The sequence below is a fragment of the Capra hircus genome, chromosome 12, assembly GCF_001704415.2.
Source record: "Capra hircus breed San Clemente chromosome 12, ASM170441v1, whole genome shotgun sequence".
Classification (NCBI taxonomy): Eukaryota; Metazoa; Chordata; class Mammalia; order Artiodactyla; family Bovidae; genus Capra; species Capra hircus.
This window is the reverse complement of record NC_030819.1, coordinates 14670129-14681909: the sequence shown is the minus strand read 5'-3', so window position 1 is coordinate 14681909 and position 11781 is coordinate 14670129. Positions and strand designations below refer to the sequence as shown.

The window sequence follows — 11781 nt, the reverse complement described above, 5'->3', positions numbered from 1 at the left end:
TAATTAACCTCCAATTAAAATAAATAAATTTATTTTAAAAAAAATTCTAAAAAGCAGTCCAGTGAAGGAGGTACCAAGAGCTAAATTCTTTTGCCTAAAACTCAGCTTAGCATTTTTATATTTCATAAGGAAAAGCAATTGAGCAACACTGAGATTCCAAAACTCAACTGAACTAAAACACTGTTATTCTATGTGAGAATAGGAGAACAGGAATCTATGTCATATAAAAATGGTACAGGATGCTCGGGGCTGGTGCACTGGGATGACCCAGAGGGATGGTACAGAGAGGGAGGTGGGAGGGGGGTTCAGGATGGGGAACATGTGTACACCCGTGGCAGATTCATGTTAATGTATGGCAAAACCAATACAATATTGTAAAGTAATTAGCCTCCAATTAAAATAAATAAATTTACATTAAAAAACAAAATAAAATTATTTAACTCCTTGTAAAAAAAGTGTACATTTTTAGGCAGTTTTTTGTGTGATTATTTATGATTTATGATGTACAGATTAATGACAAAAATGAATAGTTTCTTGATAACCTTTGCCAGAGTGCATATTTTAGACCCTTCCCCCCAAATAATATTAGACAGCAAATAAATGCTGGCGTGGCCTCCATCCAGTCTCTTCAACATTCCCAGTCCCATTCAGGAAGCAATTCTTCTTTCATTAGGACTGAACACCTTCCAAATACGGAAATGAAAGAACAGAATCCAAATGGCCCAAATCAGAGTGGAAATCAACCAACAAATCAAAAGACAAACCAATTCCCTTAGCCAAGACCCCTGTGTGGTCAGACCACCCAAGATGGCTCTTCTCTTCTCCTCTCTACATCCTCTGCCTGACCAGTGCCTGCTTCAACTACACCCCCTCATGTGACTGACCTTCCGATATGCTTGTCCCAGAGCCAGCAAATGGCTCTTCTAGCTTTAGATCAGAACCCTCCACTATGCTTGTCAAAGGGCCAGGAGGGACATGACCCTCTGCTGGTTTCCATGGTAACAAACAAGCCAACTGGATGTCAATTCCCCTGAAACTGGTCATTACCTCCTGCCTGTTAAGAGCAACAGCTGCCACCAAGTTCTGCCGAGGTGTAACCCAACAATCCCCTCACTATCCCTCACTTTATTTACTGTGTCCTTTCAGAGTAACCCCTCATTCTACTCCTCATTTTAAATGCAGACCCCAAGGGACTCAACCCCAGTTTCATCCCACTGGGTCCACAACCCCTCCAGGAAGTTATTGCCTGGGCCCAGGACCCTGGTGACTGGGCAGGGCTCCAGAGAGGTAACCTGGGAGCCCAAGCCCCTCGCAGAGCAAATCTCAGGAACAAGGGCCAGAGCTCAGCCTGTGAGTGAGTCAGATGGAGAGTCTGGAGGCAGCAAGCTGCAGCTCAGTCCCTCTCATGAGACTGATGACATCAGACAAGCTACTAAACCTCAGTTTCTCCATCTCAAACAACATCAAAGACAACTCACCCCCATGTTCTGAGAAATCAAACCACCAATCTGCCCAGTAAAGGTCAGCCCCCTTCCCCACTCCTCCCTAACCACGGGCCATCATGTGCTTTTGGACTCAAGACAGAAAAGTCCTAAGGGGACACTCTGGACACTGGGTCTGTGATCAGAAGCAAGACCTCAGGATGTAGACACAAACACCATCGCTTCATTAACTCCAAAAGGATTCATTTTTACCTTTTGAGATGTCTTAGTTTAATGTTTGTACCTAAGTTTCTTGATGAGTAAGCCCTCTTCAGTCTTAGTACTAAAGCTTTTAATGTAACTGTTTCTCCTTAATTTTTAATTACTTGCCAATTGTCCCTGAAAGTGGTTGTAAATCAAATCTGATGGGCTGCTATGTCTAAGATAGAGCAACCCAAAAGTTGTAAAATGTTTTCTTCCTAATATTCCATCACATATAATGTAATATAAGTAATTCCAAAGAGACCAACTAATGGCTTTGAATTTTTTTCTAAATAATACTTTTTATTAAGCATTATTTATTTAGGCATTATTATTGAGGACTGTGGGAAGACAGAGGGCACAGGCACTCCTTGGAGGAGCAGGAGGCAAAGCCAGGACACACCTTTCACCTTCCTCCTGTGTCCTGGCGCACTGCTCCCTGGCTCTGGGACAGAGGGACCAGTAGGTACAGATAGACAGGGTAAGAAAGGAGCCCCACAGAGGCAGCATAGCTGGACACCAAGTGAGTAAGAGGACGAGCTGGAAAGACCGATGGGGGCAGATGGCAAATAAGCCGTCTCTGAGGACCTGGAACTGCTTCCTGAATGTGGGGTGGGGAGGTGGTGGCCTGTGAAGGGCTGGACCAGGACGGTGAGCTGTGTAGACGGAAGGGCATGCTGTGTAGACAGGAGGGTGTGCTGCATAGACAGCAGTGTGGCAGTCTGATCAGGACAGACCTGAAGAGCTGATGACCAGGAGGCGAGGGTCTGGTAATGTGGGGCTGAAACACGTTGGGATCCATAGCATGGTGAGACAGCATCAGTTCACCTAAGGCCTCTCATCTTCTTTAGGTGACAGAACCCACTTAGTGTTCAAGCATAAAGCAGTAAAACTTTAACAGCCTTGGATATAGCCTCACGACTGAAGGAAACTCTTAATGTCAAGTAGAAGTACAATTCATTAACTTTTAATAAAAGCCTCCAGCTGTCACTTCTGCTTCTATTCAGCACTTACTATCCTGTGTTGAAACTCTCTAAAGCTTGACTTTGCTGACCTTTACCCAGGCATCTGTCTTAACAAGCTCCACATAGAGACAGGTTCCTCAGAGGCAGAAATGAGAGCTGGGCATCCTAGTCTCCCTTATTCTGCCAAGTGTGGTCCTTCCCTTCTTCTAGTTCACTGTCCTCCTTGTAAACCAAGAGGTTTTGTGCAGGGACATCTGTAAGGGTATCTAACTCAGTGCACACATCAGGGTGTTAATAAGTGCAGCTGGAAGGCTCACTGGCTTTAAAGGGTGAACAGCAAGGGAACTAACTCTGGGGGGAGATGTGGAGGCTGTTTCAGCAAAAGCAAGTTCATGAGGCTTGCAATGAGGCCAATTTAGACTCCATCAAAGGCCTCAGTCAGTATATGTTAAGACATATTATACACAGAAAAGCATTGTAATTGTTCTACTTCAGGGGTTCTATGACCAAGCAAGAGCCACTGACACCAAATTCCAGAATCACAAATTGAGGAGTCAGGATTTAAGAATGATTCTAGATAACTAGATTCACTTAAGTTAACCCTGTATTGTGGGTCTAAGTATTAATTCCACAAACATCCATGAAGTGCCATTAAATGATTGAAGCCATACTCTGATATTGAGTATGGCTCTGATAAGTTATTCCTGAATTCTAGACTTTGCTAAGTATTTTCAGACCTACAGAATAATAAGCATAAGCTATGACTGAAGCGACCTAGCAGCAGCAGCAACAGCAACAGGGCCTTTCCATGGAAGCTCTATGTCAGTACTGAAAAACTTTGTACCTTCTAATGTGCCTTAAATGACGAGGGAATGATGGAGGAAAAGAACTGGCAGCTGTTAGGGACAAAACGACGGGCTCTAGGACCTGAGTCATGTTTACCAGAAAGAGATAGGACATGCGTTCATCCTGCCTGGCCAATCATGTAATGCCAGCTACTCCTGTAACTGAGACAAAGAACTGCCTGTATATAAGCCACCATACTCCTTTGTTCGGGGCTCTAGTCAGATTCCACTGTGCTGGATGAGACTTGGGCCCTAGCGCACTAGAAATAAACTCCCTTCTTGCCTTTGCATTACTGTGGTGGACTTGCTCTCTCGGTTGGTTCGGAGATACGGGCTCGGTGCATAACATTTGGGGGCCCGTCGGGATCTCCATCCCACTGGGGAGGACAGCTCTCCTGGTAGAAGGGAGTAACCTCGTTAGGAGATAAGAGCTCTGAGCACTGGTGCTAACGTTGCAGAAGCCCAGATTAAGTCCGGGGCCCAGTATCGTACTGGGGAGGCATATGTGTGTAAAGTGCAGAGGCAAGTCCAGCGTGAGGCCGAGTCCCCGGTAGCGTACTGGGAGGGCAGCTGGCACTGAGGACGTCCTGACGGTAAGACACTTGCAAGTAGAGAAGGGGTTTCTAGTGCTATAAAGAGGACTGAAAGTAATACTGAAAGTTGGAATCTGTTTGTTGTGTCGTTTCTGTGTCTCTGTGTGCCGGCACTGTCCGTGTGAGTCTCATTGTTGTTCGTGTTCTTTGTACCCATGGGGCAGACTACTTCTACTCCGTTGTCTCTGATGACTGACCACTTCTCTGATTTCAAGTTTAGAGCTCAGGATCTTTCGTTACTGGTGAAGAAGAGCAAACTGGTGACTTTCTGTTCTGCCGAGTGGCCCACCTTTGACGTCAGATGGCCACAAGAGGGAACCTTCAACCCCCAAATTATCCAGGCAGTTAAAGAGAGGGTGCTTACTCCTAGTCCTGCTGGGCACCCAGATCAGACTCCCTACATTCTGGTCTGGCAGGATCTAGTGAGAAATCCGCCGGAGTGGCTTAAACCCTTTGTTCTCGCTCCTTCTAAACCTCCTAAACCTCCCCGTCCCTCTTCCCCAACTCCAATCTCGCCAAGCCCACAGGTGCTAGTCATGAAGTCTTCCGAAGAAAAAGAAGGAAAAAAGGACGAGAATTGACCAAAGCCGGTCTTCCAGGAATCTTCTCTGTATCCTAATCTGATAGATCTGGAGACCGAATTGTTCCCACCCCCATATGCGGATCCACATCCGCCCTTGCTTCCACAGGTTCCACAGGTTTCATCAGGAGAAGCCTGGAGGAGAACCGAGCCTTCAGCTCCTCCCAGAGAAGGGGGCCCCGCCCAGGGAACTTGGGGAAGAACAAGGGAAATGGCCACCGTAGCGGAAGAAGAAGACCCAGAAGTCCCCTCCTCCACTGTTCACACGTTTCTGGTCCGGGCGGGCCCAGCCAGAGAGGGTGAAGAGCGGACATATCAGTATTGGCCCTTCTCCACTAGTGATTTGTACAATTGGAAAACCCAGGTTCCCTCCTTCTCTGAAAAACCACAGGGTCTTATTGATCTTTTAGAGTCTATCCTTTTTACTCACAATCCCACTTGGGATGATTGTCAGCAACTGTTACAGGTGCTTTTCACTACAGAGGAGCGCGAGTGGATCCTGTCAGAAGCTCGGAAGAATGTACCAGGGGTGGATGGGAGGCCCACAATACAGCCTAACCTCATTGAGGAGGGGTTCCCCTTGGTGCGACCCAACTGGGACTTCGAACATGCTGAAGGTAGGGAGCGTCTCCAAGTGTACCGCCAGACTCTTATGGCTGGCCTTAGAGCGGCTGCCAGGAAGCCAACTAATTTGGCCAAAATAAATTCAGTGAGGCAGGAGCCAAATGAGAGCCCAGCAGCCTTCCTTGAAAGGATAATGGAAGATTTTAGACAGTATACCCCCATGGACCCACAGGCAGATGAGTCACGAATGGCAGTTATGTTAGCATTTGTAAATCAAGCAGCCCCTGATATTAGAAGAAAGTTACAAAAGATAGAGAGGTTAAGTGAACAATCCTTGCAAGATCTAGTGAGGGCAGCCGAGAGAGTTTTTAATCATAGAGAGACCCCAGAAGAGAGAGAGTGCTGCATTAGAAGAGAAGAAAGAGAATTTAGAGCTGAAGAAAACCGTAAAAATCAAAAAGAGCTGGCCCAGATATTTTTGCTGGGGTTGAAAACAAAAACAGTTTCCAAAAGGGAAAAAATTGGACTCAAAAACTGAAGAAAAAACGACAAGGCGTAAGCTTGAAAAAAACCAATGTGCGTTTTGTAAAGAGTTTGGACATTGGAAAGATAAATGCCCCAAGAAAAATCTAAAAGAGGGGCCCAAGAACCCCAAAAACGAGACTCCCTCTCCAGACAGTCATATCCTCTACACGGGTGAGGACAGCGACTAGGGGGGGTCAGGGCTCAAAGCCCCTCACCGAGTCCTGGGTAACTATAAATGTGGAGGGGAAACCGGTTGGCTTCATGGTGGACATGGGAGCCCAATACTCAGTCTTAAATCAAAAAGATGGACCCATGTCTAAGAAAAGTAGCTGGGTGCAGGGAGCAACCGACACTAAACGATATGGATGGACTACAAAATGGCATGTGAACTTGGGGGCCCACCAGGTAACCCATTCTTTTCTGGTGATACCTGAGTGTCCAGCACCCTTGTTGGGAAGGGATTTACTGTCTAAAGTGAATGCCCAAATTCATTTTGACCACGGACAAATGTCAGTTTTAGATGGGACTGGGCATCCTCTTCAGGTCCTGTCTCTGGCATTAAAAGATGAATACAGACTCTACTTGCCAGAGGCCCCAGCGACAATAAGCCCCGAAGTACAACCATGGGTCCAAAGATACCCTCAGGCCTGGGCTGAAACAGCAGGAATGGGACTGGCCAAACAGAGGCCCCCTATCACTGTGGAACTGAAAGCCAGTGCTTCCCCGGTGAGGGTACGGCAGTATCCCATGAGTCAAGAGGCTCGACAAGGAATTACTCCTCATATACAACGCCTCATAGATGCTGGGGTCCTGAAAAGGTGCCAGTCCCCATGGAACACTCCCCTATTGCCTGTGAAAAAGCCTGGGGGAACTGATTTTAGACCGGTTCAAGATCTACGAGTAGTCAACAAACGGGTGAGTGATATTCATCCTACGGTTCCTAACCCTTATGTATTGCTAAGCAACTTGCCTCCAAACTACATTTGGTATACTGTTTTAAATTTAAAAGATGCTTTTTCAGTTTGCCTCTTGCCCCCGCAAGCCAAGAGATCTTTGCCTTCGAATGGCAGGAAGACGGTGGTCAGACCCCTGTGCAGCTGACACGGACTCGCTTACCACAGGGTTTCAAAAACTCACCCACGTTATTTAATGAGGCCCTGGACAAAGACCTCCATGAGTATCGGGTTGAACACCCTACCATTGTTTTATTACAATATATTGATGACCTTATGCTGGCAGCGGCTACAGAGAAAGAGTGCCAAGAGGCAACAGGTGACCTTCTCCAAACCTTGGGGACTTTAGGTTACAGGACCAGTGCCAAAAAGGCCCAGATTGCCAAGCAAGAGGTTACATACCTCGGTTATAAGATAAAACAGGGCCAGAGGTGGTTAACACAGGCTATGAAAGAAACCATCCTCCAGATCCCTGAGCTGGCTAACCCTAGACAAGTGAGAGAATTTCTGGGAACTGTGCAATATTGCCGGTTATGGATCTTGGGGTTTGCAGAAAAGGCCAGGCCCCTGTATGAAGGGACCAAAGAAAACAAGGACAGGAAATGGACCGAGCCAATGAAAGAGGCCTTCCAAGAGCTCAGGCGTGCCTTGCTAGAAGCTCCTGCCCTTGCCCTCCCTGATCCATCTAAGCCTTTCCAATTATTTGTAGATGAAAAGTGAGGGATAAGAAAAGGGGTACTAACACAGAGATGGGGACCATGGAAGCGACCTGTAGCTTACCTTTCCAAGAGACTGGACCCAGTGGCAGCTGAATGGCCACCTTGCCTCCGTATCATCACGGCCACCGTTCTCTTAGTCCACGATGCTGATAAACTGACTTATGGACAGAGACTCTTGGTCTACACTCCTCATGCCATAGAGAGAGTTTTAAAGCAACCCCCAGATAAATGGATTTCTAATGCCTGCTTGATGCACTACCAGGCCTTGCTACTTGACACCCCACGGATTCATTTCCAAACACCCTGCACTCTAAATCAGGCCACTCTTTTGCCCAATCCGGAGGAAAATAGCCCCCTTCATGATTGTGATGAGATACTGGCCAGGGTAACAGCAATACAAAAGGACTTAACCGATACTCCGCTGGATAACAGTGAGCTAAAATGGTTCACAGATGGCAGCAGTTATGTGAAAGATGGACAGAGACCAGCGGGAGCTGCAGTAGTAGATGACTCTGGACAGACGATATGGGCAGAGGCCCTTCCCCTGGATACCTCAGCACAAAAGGCAGAGTTAATTGCCCTGATTCAAGCATTAGAGAGAGCCAAAGGAAAAAGAATAACTATTTTCACTGACAGTCACTATGCTTTTGGCACGGTACACATCCAGGGCCCGATATATTGGGAAAGGGGGTTTTTGACAGCTGAAGGAAAAGAAATTAAAAATTTGCCTGAAATCCGTAGACTTTTAGAGGTTGTACAGATGCCTCGGGCTGTGTCAATAGTACACGTACCTGGACATCAGAAAGGTGACAGCTCCACGGCATGAGGGAATCGTGCCACAGACCTGGCAGCTTGAAAAGTAGCTGATGAAGATTTCATCACCCCTGTGTTGGCGATCGGACTTCCACCTCCAGGCATGGGAACTCTGCCCCCAACCCCCGAGTATTCATCCACAGACCTTGCTTGGATCCAAGAACACACTAACCTTCAAAAAGGTGAAGATGGATGGTACCAAGACTCAGACAGCTACTTGCTACTCCCCGCTCAGTTGGGACGGCAACTGTGTTAGCATTTACACTTGTCTACTCATCTGGGAGAAAAGAAGACTCTGATGCTCTTTCAAACTGCGCGCCTGTGATTTCCCTGGCACCAGACAACTATAAAGAACATAGTGCATGCTTCTAAGGCATGTCAACAGATGAGGCCAGGAAAAAGACAACATGCAGAACTGAGGTATCGGGAAAAAAGACCAGGGCAACACTGGAAAATAGATTTCACCGAGGTAAGGCCAGGCAAGTATGGTTACCGGTACTTGTTAGTGTTGGTGGATACCTTCTCAGGGTGGGTGGAGGCTTTTCCTACAAAGGGAGAAACCGCGAAGATAATGGTGAAAAAGATTTTAGAAGAAATAGTTCCCAGGTTTGGCCTGCCGGTGACCATCGGCTCTGATAATGGACCTGCTTTTGTGAGTCAAATAGTTCAGAGCCTTGCCCTAGCCCTGGGGACTAAATGGATGTTACATTGTGAATACAGTCCACAGAGCTCAGGGAAAGTAGAAAGAATGAATCGGACCCTAAAAGAAACTTTAACTAAATTGGCTATAGAGACTGGCGGGGACTGGGTGACCCTCCTTCCCTTCGCCCTCTTCCGTGCACGTAATACTCCTTATCAACTTAATCTGACCCCATTTGAAATTCTGTATGGGAGACCTCCCCCTGTATGTCCAATATTTGAAGGGAAGAAACCACCGCCTCCCATGTTGGGACAATTCCAAGAGGCCTTGATGGCCTTAAGCAAGGTGCACTCTCGTGTCTGGAAACTGCTCCGGGAAATACATGTGGGTCAAAATAAGGAAACTATTCCCTCACATGACATTGGCCCAGGAGATTGGGTATGGGTCAAAAGGCACCAAACCAAGGCACTAAAACCCAAATGGAAGGGTCCTTATGTTGTTCTTCTTACCACCCCAACTGCCCTAAAGGTCGACGGTATCGGGCCTTGGGTGCATTGCAACCACGTATGCCCAGCTACTTCAGCAGAGCAGAAAGACACTAAAAAAGAATGGGAAGCGTCTCTGCACCCATCCAACCCCCAAAGGCTGAAGCTCTGGCGTCGTCGACAGGACCAAGACAACTCGTCTGGACCATCTTATAGATGACCATGTTACTCTGCTCCGAAGCTGCCAGTGTGAACCTGCACCAACCCATCAGAATCACCTGGAAACTGCAAAATGGACTAACATGTGAGATGCTTAACTCCACCACCGCAATACATCCACCAAATACTTGGTGGCCAGACTTATACTTTGACCGTAAGCTGGTGGTAAATGTACCCTGGAAGAGGGGCAAGCTCTGGAATCATGCATTCTGGGCATGTCCAGGTGCGCCCAGGCATAACTGGAAGATCTGTGGGGGGATACAGGACTCTTATTGTAAATCTTGGGACTGTGTAACTTCCAGTGATGGGTTGGACACTCCAGGGTATAGACGGTGGGATGTAGGAAATCGGGACTTGCTTAACTTCTCATTTGTAGGACCCATACCTCCGTACTCCGATTGGGAAAAGGATCATAACTTTGCCCAGGTAAAAATAAAGTTTAACGTTGACAAAGCAAAAAAAGAAAAGGCCTGGGTCAACGGGATATCATGGGGGCTTTAGACCAGAACTGACAGGTTCCCATACCGGGAGTATTATAATGAGATTGTTGTGAGTCAAGTTTTAGAACTGGTACAAATGTATAGTATCAGTCCAAACCCCATTGAACAGGTCCATGCAACTCTCTACCCGACAACCTCCCTACCTACATCCCAGGGACCAACAAAAGACCCAGAGGCGGGCCCCCTTGCTAAACTCGGACAAACAGATCCATTATGGAAATTAGTAAAGGCAACTTATGCTACCTTAAATCAAACCCATCCTGAGGCAACTAAATCCTGTCGGTTATGTTACAACTTAATTCCCCCTTATTACTAGGCAGTAGGCCTCAACACCTCTTACGACCTGGCCAATGGCACTGATCCTCCTCAATGTCAATGGGGAGACTGAAAAGTAGGCCTTACAATGAGAGAGGTATGGGGAAAAGGGTTATGTATGGGCAAGGTATTATCAGAGAGGTCTCCACTGTGTGCGCATGTCGTTGAGCCTACGGACTTGCCCATAGCCAGGTGGCTAATACCACGGATGGGAGGATGGTGGGTCTGTTCACACACGGGGCTGACTCTATGCTTACACAGCTCAATCTCTGATCTCAAAGAAAAATTCTGTGTTATGGTAGCAGTCATGCCAAAGATTCTGTACCAACCAGAGGAAACAATATATGATTACTGGGCCCAAAAATTGACCCTAAATCCTCAAGAAAGAACTTTCTTTCCCTCAAGAAAGTCAAGAGGGAACCTCTTACTGCCATAACCATAGCAACTACGTTCGGTCTTGGAATAGCCGGGGCCGGAACAGGAATAACAGCTTTGTCCCTGCAAAGCCAAGGATTTAACTCCCTGAGAGTGGCCATAGATGAGGACATCACCCGTATAGAGCAATCTATTAGTCATTTGGAATTGTCTTTAACTTCCCTATCTGAAGTAGTTCTGCAAAACAGAAGAGGATTAGATCTGCTCTTTCTGCAACAGGGGGGACTCTGTGCTGCCCTAGGAGAAGAGTGTTGTTTTTACGCTGATCACACAGGAATAGTTAGAGAATCTATGGCCAAAAAGAGAGGGACTAGCCCAACATAAACGAGAACGTGAGGCTCAACAAGGATGGTTTGAGTCTTGGTTTCAACAATCCCCTTGGTTGACCACCCCAATATACCTTGCTGGGACCCCTGCTAGTACTTCTACTGATGATTACCTTTGGCCCATGTATTATCAATAGACTTGTAGCCTTTGTAAAGGAATGCATAAATACAGTACAGCTGATTGTGCTTCGGCAACAATATCAAACTGTGTCTCAGGACCAAGAAGAAGATTCTTCTATATGATCTGAGGACAGTGGGGAATGTTAGGGACCAAATGACGGGCTCTAGGACCTGAGTCATGTTTACCAGAAAGAGACAGGACATGCACTCATCCTGCCTGGCCAATCATGTAACGCCAGCTACTCCTGTAACTGAGACAAAGAACTGCCTGTATATAAGCCGCCATACTCCTTTGTTCGGGGCTCTAGTCGGATTCCACTATGCTGAATGAGACTTGGGCCCTAGCGCACTAGAAATAAACTCCCTTCTTGCCTTTGCATTACTGTGGTGGACTTGCTCTCTCGGTTGGTTCGGAGATACGGGCTCGGTGCATAACAGCAGCCAAGTTTCAGATTTCAGAGTTCCACTCTATGATTTAAAAATCGGATATCATCTTTCTAAT

The 11781-nt window shown here is 46.8% G+C and overlaps 1 protein-coding gene across 1 annotated transcript in view; it reads right to left on the bottom strand.

Annotated features, from left to right (window-relative positions):
* Positions 1–11781, bottom strand: part of LOC102173859 (multidrug resistance-associated protein 4-like) — a 180169-nt gene that overhangs the window by 118485 nt on the left and 49903 nt on the right. The gene's annotated exons all lie outside the window — the stretch shown is intronic.